This window comes from Ictidomys tridecemlineatus, chromosome 12, assembly GCF_052094955.1.
Source record: "Ictidomys tridecemlineatus isolate mIctTri1 chromosome 12, mIctTri1.hap1, whole genome shotgun sequence".
In the NCBI taxonomy this organism is placed as follows: domain Eukaryota; kingdom Metazoa; phylum Chordata; class Mammalia; order Rodentia; family Sciuridae; genus Ictidomys; species Ictidomys tridecemlineatus.
In genome coordinates, this window is record NC_135488.1 from 48,685,225 (window position 1) to 48,697,891 (window position 12,667).

The following is a 12,667-nucleotide window of genomic DNA, read 5'->3' on the forward strand; positions in this document are numbered from 1 at the left end:
ATGAAGACATTCCATGATGAAGAAAGGCTTAGGGAATCTGGCCACAGTAACTTTCCCTATAAGAAATGCTGAAGGGATTTCTTTAGTCAAAATGAACGCATGTAGGGCTTTGGAGAAACTTACAAAGCAATAAAGAACACTGGTAAAGGAAAGTTCATTTTACAGATACATTAAGAGCCAGTATTTAAGGTTTTCAAGGTTTTTTTGTTTCCTATTTGATTGAAAACAAAAATACCCAAAACAATAATTACAGTATACGAAATTGGGCCCATGATGTATAAAGAGGTAATTTGTGACAACAACAATATAAAGGAAGAACAGAGATGTAGAGGATAACCAAGAGGAATGACCTAAAAATCCACTTAAACAAATTCACAGAGGATCAAAATACTACACTATAAAAAATTAGACACAAAGGACAGCAATAATGTAGGAATTAGGGAAAATACACTAACATACATTATATGTATTAGTATATTAGTATATACATATCATATGTAAATATGATATTTATTGTTTTTAAATTTTTTTGTAGTTTTAGATGGACAGAATACCTTTATTTTGTTCATTTTTATATGGTACTAAGGATTGAACCCAGTGCCTCACATGCTAGACAAGCACTCTGCCACTGCTGTAGCTGAGCTACAGCTACAGCACAGATATTATGTATTTATATAAAAGTTTTTATTGTTTACTTATATGAAAATATTTAAATATATATGCATGTAAATGTAGAATATAAAAAATAGCAATATGGAAGTAGTTCTTTCTTATTGATACTGCTTTAAGTTATCATTTAAGCTCTTTAATTAAAAGGAAGAAAATGTTATCATGGATAAAATAAAACATGATCCAATCATATGCTACTCACAAGAGACGCACTTAAGAACCAAAAACAGTTAGTGTGGTTAGAAGTGAAGATATAAAAAAAGATATACAAGTAGTAACCAAAAGAGAGCTGGGTCCATATATTAATATCAAACAAAAAAGACTTTAAGTCAAGTTCTGTTACAAGAAACAAAGAATAACATCATTTTTATAAGAGCGTCAATCCATCAAGAATTTTATAATTATAAATATACAAACCCAGCAATGAAATCCCAAAACACACAAAGAAAAATGGACACAACTGAAGGTGAAAATATAGAGTCCTATAAGGACAGATGGAAACATTGGAGACCATATAAGACAACTAGATTAAAAAGAACAACACAGAAATGACTTGAATAACTATAAACTAACTAGATCTAATAGACATAAGTAGAACATTGTACCCAAAAACCAGAGAAGATACATTTTCCCAACAGTGTATAGAATATTTTACAGCATAGACCATATGTCTGATCAAATTGTGCTGTGAATAGATAATTACGAATGTAATACATTCCACTCTAATCATGTATGCAAGAAATAAATTTAAAAAAGAACACAATAAGTGCTGGGGAGGATAAAGAGAAAAAGGAACACTTTTACACTGTTGGTGGGACTGCAAGTTAGTACATACTGTGGAAATCAGTATGGAGGATCCTCAAAAACCAGGCATGTCAACATCCTATGACCCAGTTATGCCACGCCTTGCTATTTATCCTAAAGAATAAAGTCATTATAGCATAATGATACATGTACGCCCATGTTTCTAGCAACACAATTCATAATAGCCAAACTGTGGAACCAGCCTAGGTGTCCATCAACAGATGCATGGATAAAGAAAATTTGGTAGATATATATACAATGGAGTTTTATTCAGTCACAAAGAAGAATGAAATTGTGTCATTTGCAGGAAAATGGATGGAACTTGGGACTATTGTATTAACCTAAATAAGTCAGACTTGGAAGGTCAAGGGTTGTATGTTTTCTTTCATATGTGGAAGCTAGAAAGGAAAAAGGAGAGTTGTGGGGTGGAGTGGGGATCTCCTGCAAATCAAAGGCAGATCCTTAGAGGGAAGGGACTAGGGGTGGGAAGAGGAAAGGGAGTGGGGAAGTGCTGAGGAGTGACATTGGCCAAATCATTTTGTTATATCATGTGCAGGTATGAATATGTAATTTTTAAAAATCCATCATTATGTAAAAAAGATTTAAATTAAGTGATTTCTCCAACCACAATGGAATAAAACTAGAAATCAATAAAGAAAACAAAAACGGAAAATATGTGGAACTCTTTATTAACCAATGGATCTAAGAATAACTAGCAGGAAATTAGAAAGTACTTTAAGGCAAATGAAAATGGAAACAATACTTATAAAACCTGTGGGATACCATGAAAGGTGAGCTCAGATGTGGAATTTATATGTACAAATGCCTACTTTAAAAAAGAAATAGGTCTAAAACGAACAGTTTAACTTTCCATGTGAAGGAACAAAAAAAAAAAATGAAGAACAAAATAAATCCAGAGCCAGGAAATGAATGAAATAACAAAGATAAAGAACAGAGATAAGTGAAATACGAACAGAAATCAAAAGGAAAAATCAATGACACCAAATATTGGTTCTTTGTAAAGATCAACAAAACTAACAAACCTTTAGCCAGATTGACTAATAAAAAATGACATAAATTACTAAATTCAGAAATGAATGTAGACAATCTTAATTATGAGATTATAGAATGAACAATTATAATTCCAACAATTAGACAACTTAGCTAAAATAGACAAATTGGATGAAATAGAAACCCAGTCAACCAAAATTGACTCAAAAAGAAACAAAATCAGATGGTTTTGTTGATGAATTCTACCAGATATTTAAATAATTATTAACATTAATTCTTCACAAATCCTTCCAAAAAATAGGACAGGAGAGAACATTTCCTAAATCATTTTGTGTGGCAAGAATTACCCTAATGCCAAAGCTACATAAATATATCATAAAAATTCTCTACAAATACCAGAAAATTTAATCCAGTAACATTTTCAAAAGATTATGCACAATGATTGACTGAGATTTATCCCAGAATTCAAGGGTATTTCAGTGAGTTAAAACAAATCAATAAATGTAATATGCCACATTATGAAGGAAGGAAAATCTATGTGACCACCTCCATATAAAACAAGCATTTTAGAAAACCCAACACTCTTTTATAAGAACAACACCTAATATACTAGGAACTCCATCAGTATAAATCCAAAGACAGCCACACCAAGATATATTATAATAAACTTGTCTGCCACCAGACCAAAAAATTTTTATTGAAATAATTTAAAATGTTAATATATTTTAATTCTCAAAATTATATATATTCACAATGTCTAAAGGTATATTTTAAAATATATACACCTTGTGAAATGACTGAATTCCTAATCCTTATCAAAATGGCATTTTTAAAGAAATAGAAAAACAATCCTAATACATAGGAAGTTACAAAAGACTACCACTAACCAAAGGAAACTTGAGTAAGAGGAACAAAACTTGAGACATAGCACAACCTGATTTCAAAATATTATAAAACTATAGCAATCAGAACAGTAGAGTACTGACATCTAAACAAATTTATAGTCCAATGGAACAGAATAAAGAAATAAATCCGCAGAACCCAGAAATAAATCCGCACATCTATGTTCAACTAGTCTCATGTACTGCTGATGGTAAAATGGTTTAACCACTAAAAAAAAGAAATCACTCCTCAAAAATAGACTCGGCAATTGTACTTCTATGCACATTTCCACAAAAGAATCAAAAGCAGGATCTTGAAGATGTATTTGCACACCTATGTTTATAGCAGTGTTATCCACGAAATCAAGAAATCCATCAAGGATAAGTGGATAAACATAAGTGTGGTATACACACAATAGAATGTTATTTAGTCTTAAGGAAGTAAATCCTGCCACATGCTAAAACACGGGTAACTTGAGGATTGGTCACAAAAATACTTATATGATTCAATTTATTTGAGTTATCTAAAGTAGACAAATTCATAGACAAAGAAAATAGAATGGTACTTAACAGAAACTGAGGGGGGAGGAAATGAGGAGTTTGTAAGCACAGTTTCAGATTTACAAGATGAAAAATTTCTAGAGAGCTGTGACATAAATATAAATAAGTATATAAATATACTTACCACTCTTGAATTGTACATTTAAAATTGGTTAAGAGGTCTAAAGTTTTATGTTTTGTGTTTTTTTACCACAATATAAAGAACTAATTACTATGACCCAGCAACAATGCTACTGCTGGATTCGAAAACAGAACTCACCCAGGTCAGGTGGAGCATGCCTTAAATTCCAGCAGCTGGAGAGGCTGAGGCAGGAGGATGGTGAGTTCAAAGCCAGCCTCAGTAATTTAGCAAGGCCCTAAACAACTCAGCAAGACCCTGTCTCTCAGTAAAATATATAAAAAGGGCTGGGAATGGGGCTCAGTGCTTAAGCGCCCCTGGTACCTACCCACCACCACCCCCTCTGCCACCAAAAAATACAGGTACTCAAATAAGTGTTTATACAGAAATGTTCATAACAATGCTATTCCTAATCGCCAAAACATGTAGACAACTCACATTCCTGCTAATGGATCAATGAATAAACAAAATGTGGTATGTGCATACAAAGCAATACTTTTTACCCTAAATAGCAATGATTTATTGACAACTCAAAAGGTCATCTATTTCATGTTTTCATTTATACAAAGTATGAAGAACATTAAGTTCCAGAGAGGGATAAAGAAAATGAGTGGTACCCCAGAGCGCTAGCTGGAGGGAACAGGGAGGGGCAGCTTTATGATCGCGGTGTTTTTTGGGGGGGAGGGGGTGATAAAAATGCTTCAGAATTGGATGAGGGTGATGCACCACTATGGAATAGACTAAATGCCAACAAACTGTACACCTTAGAGTGGTTAACTTTATGTTCCGTGAATTCAATCCAAATTTGTAAAACTATCTTAAAATTATAAATATTTTTACATTTAATAAGGTTTTAATTTTTTAATTTAGAAGTTAAAAAGTAAAAGGTGGCTTGAAATGTCATGAAGAGGTAGATGTGATTGTCAGCCAAAACACATGCTCTTCCTTGTGACACTGGATCTCTACATTTTCTTTCCCCACAGTTTATACAAAAGTTGCCATGTCCTTAAGCTTATTGAAAAGTTAAAAAGATAAAAAAATAAGTCCAATGTTATATCTACTTTTGAATGTTTTAAATCAGTTTCCAGCTAATTAATAATAATGATTAGTAGAGGGCATGAATAAGAAGTGTATTTGAAGCTGACAGGGTGGAAAACAGTAACAGAGTGTCAAATACCCCACTGTCTCAAGAACGTCAGGAGTTTAGAGAACAGGGGAATGGTGCTGATGGTTATGGAGTTTCTTTCTTGGATCAATAAAATGTTTAAAATTGATTATGATGAGATTGCATAACTATGAATATATAATAAAAGACACTGGATTATACGATTTAAATAGGTGATTTATATGAAAATTGTATCTCAATAAAGCTGTTAAAATAAAAGCATGTCAAATAATACACCCATTTGAGGCATGTCATAGATTTCCAAAATATATACTTTTTCCCATAAATGTATTCCATGGGGGGAATCACTACAGATATAGATATTTTTCTTAAAACTCAATTGAATTATAAAAATACAAGAAAGTCACTGATATGGAAAAATATTCTGCTCTGTATTTGACAAAAAATAGTTAACTATATTTATTATTTGGCATGTTTAGCATAAAAAATATCATTGATGTTCAACTAAGAAAAGTTTGAAGCTATGTAACTGTTCTAGGTCAGCGTTTGTAAAGTCAACAGGATGGCTAGGAAAATCCTGAGATAACAGAGTTGACTACAGCTCCCTCTTACCATACTGACTGTTGAAAGTTTCCCATGCCCCTAGAACATACCTTAATTGGATTTCCTTAAAACAGGAGAGGATGTGCAGAGCACAGCAATTCTGAGGATCCTAGATGGGTGATTGTGGTCTTAGGAGTCAAATATCACTTCTCAAACACCGAGGACTTAAGGAAACATTGAACAGGGATCTGGGCCCTCAGAAGTCATAGTAACTCCACATGGAACCTCTGACTCACCTCCTCATGAGTGTTCTACAGAAGATGCCAGTGATCCCAGAAGTCCAGATCCAGAGAGGGCTCAGAGTAATGTCTGGAGGCCCACCCGTGTGGGTTACAGCTTGGAGTCATGCCAAACACGGCCCTGTTGATAGAAGAGGGGTAAGGAGGTCACATGGGCCCCCCCTGCTGACTAGAAGGGCCACCCACACTGGAGTTTCCACATGTGCCACTCAGCTCACCAAGGACCAAGACTGAGAAGCAGAGTTTGCATGTAAGATACGGATGCAATCCAAAAGGGAATTCTGAAAGCAAAGTAATATTTCAACAAATTAAAGTGAAATAAAATATTAAAGAAGGCAAAAATATGATTTATTAGACACGAAAATTAATTCACTTTCACAGATTATTCCAACAGGATCAGGAAAATTTTTGAAAACCAAGAACAGAAGTTGATATAATATTAACATGATCAAGACCAGAACATAATTTTTATCAAATTGCTTAAAGCCCTTTGAAAGTAAATGAATATTAAAATAAATGACATATTACTGACATGGTTGAAGTCCCTATTTTCCTCAGAAGTCAAAATCTGATTCCTTGGCATTATCAATGAAATTGAAAAAGATTTTATAGGATTGTTTGATTAAATAAAAACATCAGGAATGGAATAGAGTCTCATGCAGCTCCTACAAAGAGTAAAAAATAATTCAAGAATATTATAATATGAAGGAAGTTATGCTCATTTACTTGAAAATGTATGCAAATTTGGCAAATTCCAAGAAAACATCCATGTTAAAACTAACTTGAGAACAAACAGAAAATCCCATCTTATTCTCTCTTACGGAAATATCCCCAGATCCTCATAAATACTCAAAATTATATGAACATTCTGATTTTTCCAATTAAAATAATATGAATAATTAAAAATTCTAGATCTTTGCTTATTAAATTAGGTTGGACATTTCCCCTTATGTTATTTTGATATCAGATTTTCTCTTTCTGTGAACTGATTATTCACAAATTTTACTAACTTTTCTTGTTTTGTTTATAAAAAAAATTGTATGTCACAAGGAATGAACCATGTATGTCACAAAAACACTTTTTAAATTATCAGAACAATTTTTATGTATTATAGGAGAGCATATAAAACTTCCTTTATTACACATGGAATTTACATTTTGTTTAATAAATTTTTCCATGTTTTGTGGTAATAACGATATTTTCCTATGTTATGCTTTAAAGTTTTTAAAATTTTACATTGGTTTTCAGTTCTAATTTTGTTTAAGTTTACCTAATAAGGGATCTAAACAAAAATCTAACAGCAAACATCACATATAAAAACTCTAGATGAATACCCTTGAGGTTCAGAAGCAAGACAAAGAAGGCCTGAAATTCAGGGTCTGGATGCATTGAATAAATAAAATTTTTTTCCAAGACAAAGTAGTGTGCTACAGCCTCTTAATTACTTGGGAATAAAGATAAAATGGGTCACAAATGAGAAGTGTTAAAAATGTGGAGTATCTCAGGGACTATTCTAAGCCTTTTGAAATTTTGAGTAGAAAAGTGCTAAAATTGACTAAAACAAAACAAAAGGGTGCACACAGACATAGGGTGCAATTACCAACTATAAGTAGCAAAAGGAAACTGCAGGAGGGACAAAGAGAAGCAGGAGGACTAAGCACTCTCTAACTGGGAGGCCCTGCATGCTCAGGTCCTCTCTGCAGTAGGAAGCCACACAACAAAACACTGGTGCATGTGGAGATCCCCGTTGTACAATTTCAGATACCCTTGGAGCCAAAGCAGCTCTGTCCAAGAACACTCTCAGGAGCAATTATCAAATTCCTCCGGGCATCAGGTCTGTCGTGACAGAGTGACCATACGTCATAGCAGACCAGGGCGGTTCTGTTAGTCCGAGTAGCTCTTTCCCTTGGTAGGTGATGTCATTAATGCGTCTCATTTTACACTCACATTTTCCCTGTTTTGATATGCTCACCTTGTGAAAAGACTTTTAGGTTTGGCCAGAACTGGAAAGATCTTGTAAATAAAGTGCAAGAATTAGGAGAACATCTCCATCATCCTCCTCTGTCAGTTTCTCACACAGCTGGTTTAGCCGAGGCCATCCACCCAGCAGCAACTCAAAGTACAGGTGATATTAACAAGCACGTACACTTCTCAGTTTGCTCTGGGCCCTGTTCAAAGTGTTGAATGTATACTAAGTCACTGAATTCTTACAACCAACTTGCCATAGAATAGTTTAAACCTAACAACAGCCAAAAATGCACGAGGCATGTGATTGTTATTAGTATTGCACTTCAGAAAAGACCAATCCCCCCCAAAAAATGAAGACTTCTCCCAAGGTCTTAGCCAGGACAGGAAGGAGTGGTTGTGAACCAAGGCACTTGACTTCAGAGGACACGCTCTGATGGGCTATGTTCTACTGCTTAATAATTAGGAATGGGATTTTAGAAAAAGATGAAAACATGACTTTGTCCCAAAGTCTAACTCAAGTTGTCAGTTGGCAGTGGTACCTGAGGGTCTTGTATTATGGAAGACTGAAGGATGCGATCGCAGAACTTTTATAATGAATTCTGCATAATTTTTTAAAATATAGGATATGAAGTAGTACTGTGTATAAAAAGAAGAGTAAATTCATTAACTTACAAGCTAAGTAAGTGAAAATTGTGTTCAGAACCAGCCGAGAAGTGCAAGGCCAAAAGTTCTGGAGACTGTGTTCTCCCCTCCTCATGCTTATCGACAAGCACAGATTTTGGTCATGTGTCCCACTGTCTCCAATATTATTTTTGCCTGTAAATAGGCGAGCACATGCTCTCTCACAGATGCGTGTCACATGCACATTGATACATGAGCATTTGTGGTTTTGCCACAAGCTTTGTGACTCCTAAAATGGAGTTTCTCCAATTCAAAATGGACTTTCAAATAATTCTAACAAAGAGTTTTGGGAAGAAACAATAGGATGCATCTTCCACAGGAATCAAAGGGAACAGGCTGGAATAATTGTGCAATGTTCCATCCTGGGAGCTGGACTTGCCAGCCCTTGGGTAGATGTGTGAATCCCCCTTCAGAGGTCGCCACCCCACTAAGGAAAGGATTATTGGCTTTTATTAGTCCAGATTCCCTTGCTCATTCACAACCCACCTGGCTTTTGCAGAAGAGGGAGAAAATATCGCTCAACATTTTGCTCACCACAGAGAGCAGTGCTGAAACTACATTTGCAACTGGGGAAGAGCATCAGTATCGATGGAGGCAGAACAAATCCAGGTGGTGCAAAGTCCTCCTTCTGGGAGACACGTACTTCAAGGCTTGAAGCCAACTTGATAAACTTGGATTTAAAAGCTCAGGAAAATCAGGAACATCTTCACCTGCTGGATTCTGGCTTGCTCACTGTCCCCAGGTCTTAGCTGTGGGTTTTCATCAACTGGTTTTGTTTGAAGCCAGGGTGCAGCTACCTCTGTCTGGTTCCTGATCTACCAGGTAAGGTTTGCCAGATTTCGGAAGTCTCATTCTATGGCCTGTCCACCATGGGAGGTAGGAAAGAATGGAGCCATTCAATCCTTACTAGTCATATAAAATACCTTAATGTTTGTGGTTTTCAGACAAGGGAGATCAAGAAAAATAGAACATTTATTTTGCATAGAGTAGAAACTCAGGTAAGGCTTCCTCTAAACATTTCATGCACCGAATGTTTCATACACCTTCAGAAGATGTTTGGTTCTCACCACTGAGAAAACAGTAGTGAAGAAGAAACTTGACCCTCTTTTTACTTAATGGGCTGAAATGGTGAAAAGAGATGTTTAAGGAACGTTTGTGCTTTACAATTCCATTTGGCTATGGCAACAGGCTAGAGTTTCAGCCTGCAAGAAGGAGTCCTTTCCTCTTGACAGGGGAACCTGTGTAGCGGTTTGGAGCTTAACCTGAGGATGAGAGGCCAAGGTTCAAATCTCAGCTTTGTGACTTATTGGTGAATGATGTAGGCCCTTTAACTCTTAGATTTATCATCTGTAAAGAGGTACGTACATCTTGTACTTATTGCAGGAATTAAAATAAAAATTTCTGCAGTTTAGCACAAATTAATCCTTTATTCAATGACAGCAATTATGTTGTCAACATCAGCAATTAGCTATTTTAAGAAATTTACATATTTTTTAAAGTTGATAAATTCTATTCTATATGTGGTGTACAACATGTCTTGAAATATGCATACATTGTGGAATGGCCAAATCAAACAAATTAATATATCATTACCACACATACTTATCATTTTTGTTGTGAGAACACTTAAAACCTACCCTTTTGGTGAATCGGAGATAAAATGTATCATTGATTACAATGCCCACATTATAAAAAGGTCTCCAAAGCTTTCTTCTTGCCTAACTGAAATTCGGTATCTTTTGGAAAATGTCTCTCAGACCTTCCTTGCCCTAGTAACCATCATTCTTTTCTCTGATTCCATGAGTTCAACTTTGGATTCCACATATAGATTTAATATTTAGCCATATTTCTGTGCCTCTCTTTTCCCACTTACCACTGAAGAAATTTCCATTGCTCAGTGCTACTATTCAATGACAAAGTCATAGTTAGCATCAGAGTAGTTGGGACACCTGACAACAGTAGAGAATGAGCTTTCAGCAGAAACTTCTGGAGGTCTTCCTACCTCCCACGGGACCACCATGCATCACCATGTTCCCTCTGCAGAAAATTCCCCAAAGACCAGATAGGGAAAATGCCCAACAACCAGACCTGCATTTTATATTTTCAGTGTAATTGTTCTGAATAGCTGTTTCAGAATTTAAGAGCAAATCCAATGTCACATGCTTTGCACTTGTTAAAACAAGTAACAAACCTTTGTTTCTGTTTTGTATTAAATCTTCCTGGGTGTCAAGCTTGCGTGTAGATCCTTTGTTCTGGTTTGAGACAGGCCAAGAAGTGTGGTATCCAGAGAGCGACCCTGGACAAGCACCGGGAAACAGCATGGCGAGGCAAGCTCTTTCAGCAGAGTTTTGCTCTTGCATAAGACCTTACCTTGGAAACCAGGGCTGGATCCGCTGGGTTTGCCCATCCTGCCTCACCACTCTCTGAGCCTCTGAGCACCTCAGGTAAAGCACCAGAGTGTGGGTGAGCTCTATGCTAAGCCAAGTTTGGGCCTGGGGAAGGGTAGATCTGACCCATATCAGGAAAAGGGCCAGAGGAGACAAGCTTTGAATTACAAGATCTCCCCCAAATGGCAATATGTCAACCTCCGAAACCAATATCTAATTCTCCATCTCAACTTTGATGGATCACTTACTCTGAAACTAAGTTTATTTTTAAATTAATGAACTAATGCTAATTACCCTTTTGAAGTCCAAACGGAATAAGGCATAAATGCAAAGTCTGAAGCACGGTGATTATTATGACACCTGCTAAACACAGGGTGTCCCAGACCCCTTTGGGTCCTGTGCCTACCTTACGGAGCTCATTAAATCCTCACTTCAACTGAAGAGGTGGCTTAGGCATGCTGGAATCCTTCTCTTCCTAGAGGGAAATAAAGTTGATCCTCACCTCTTGCTGCTGATCTCCACCATTCATCCATCTCTCTCCTCTAGCAACTCCTCTTTCTTTCCTCAAGTCTTTTATTTATTCATTTATTTTTTGCTGATTCCTAAGGGACTTTCACTCCGACTCCAATAGCTTCCCCTTTAGGCCTAGGACTCCCAGCCAGTCTCCGCAGAGCAAGACACCGTCCTATCATCCAGGAATGCCCCTTGCCTGTCAGCTTTTCCTGCTGGCCCCTGCATCAAAGGCCTCCAAAACAGTTTGTCATGTCCCCTGTACTAGCCTAACCTTGTACCCACATTTGCTTGAAAGGTTCGCTACCATTACTTTTGCTTTAAAATATTCTATTGGAGTCCTTTGAATAGAACCAAGTACTTACAGTAAAGTGAATATAAGCCACAACTGACTACTTGACACACCAACTCATCAAATTTTCTAGCCAGTTTTTTTTTTCTTTTTTCTTTTTGCCTAATGAGTTGACACCTGCTCACATACATAATTGATACAGGAAAGAGGTAAGTTCCTGGGGTCACCAAGGAAACAACTTCTGTGTGTCAGAAAATCCCTATGTGCCACAATCATCCCAACAGCATGTCTCCAGTGAAATTGACTGGACACTCCAGATTTCCAGTTATCAGGCTAATGCAGAATTTCCATCAGGGCCCACTGCCTCAGCTGGATTTCTGGAGCTCTCTTAATGTCCCAGTGCATACCAGAGCACTGGACATCTTAAAATTGCTAACTGGGAATTGAGACACAGAAAGAAAAGATTAATTAGGAATTCCTCCCCTTTTGAGACCTGGTAGCTCCTGCTCCCTTTTACTAGATCAAGAATTTCCACCTGCAGTAGATGTGCACTCAAATTGGCTTTAATTGCCTCCCAACATTTATTTCTGACATGATATATACATATATGTGTATGTATATAAACGTATACATACATATACTCTTTTGATATATATATGTATGTGTGTGTGTATATATATATATATACAGATATATATATATAATTTTAATTGCTCTCTTTTAAAAAAATTATACTCCTATTTGTCTTAGAGGACCAAGAATAAAACTCAGTGCAATGTATAAGAATGGACAGGAAAAAATTACTTCTTTAGTTACA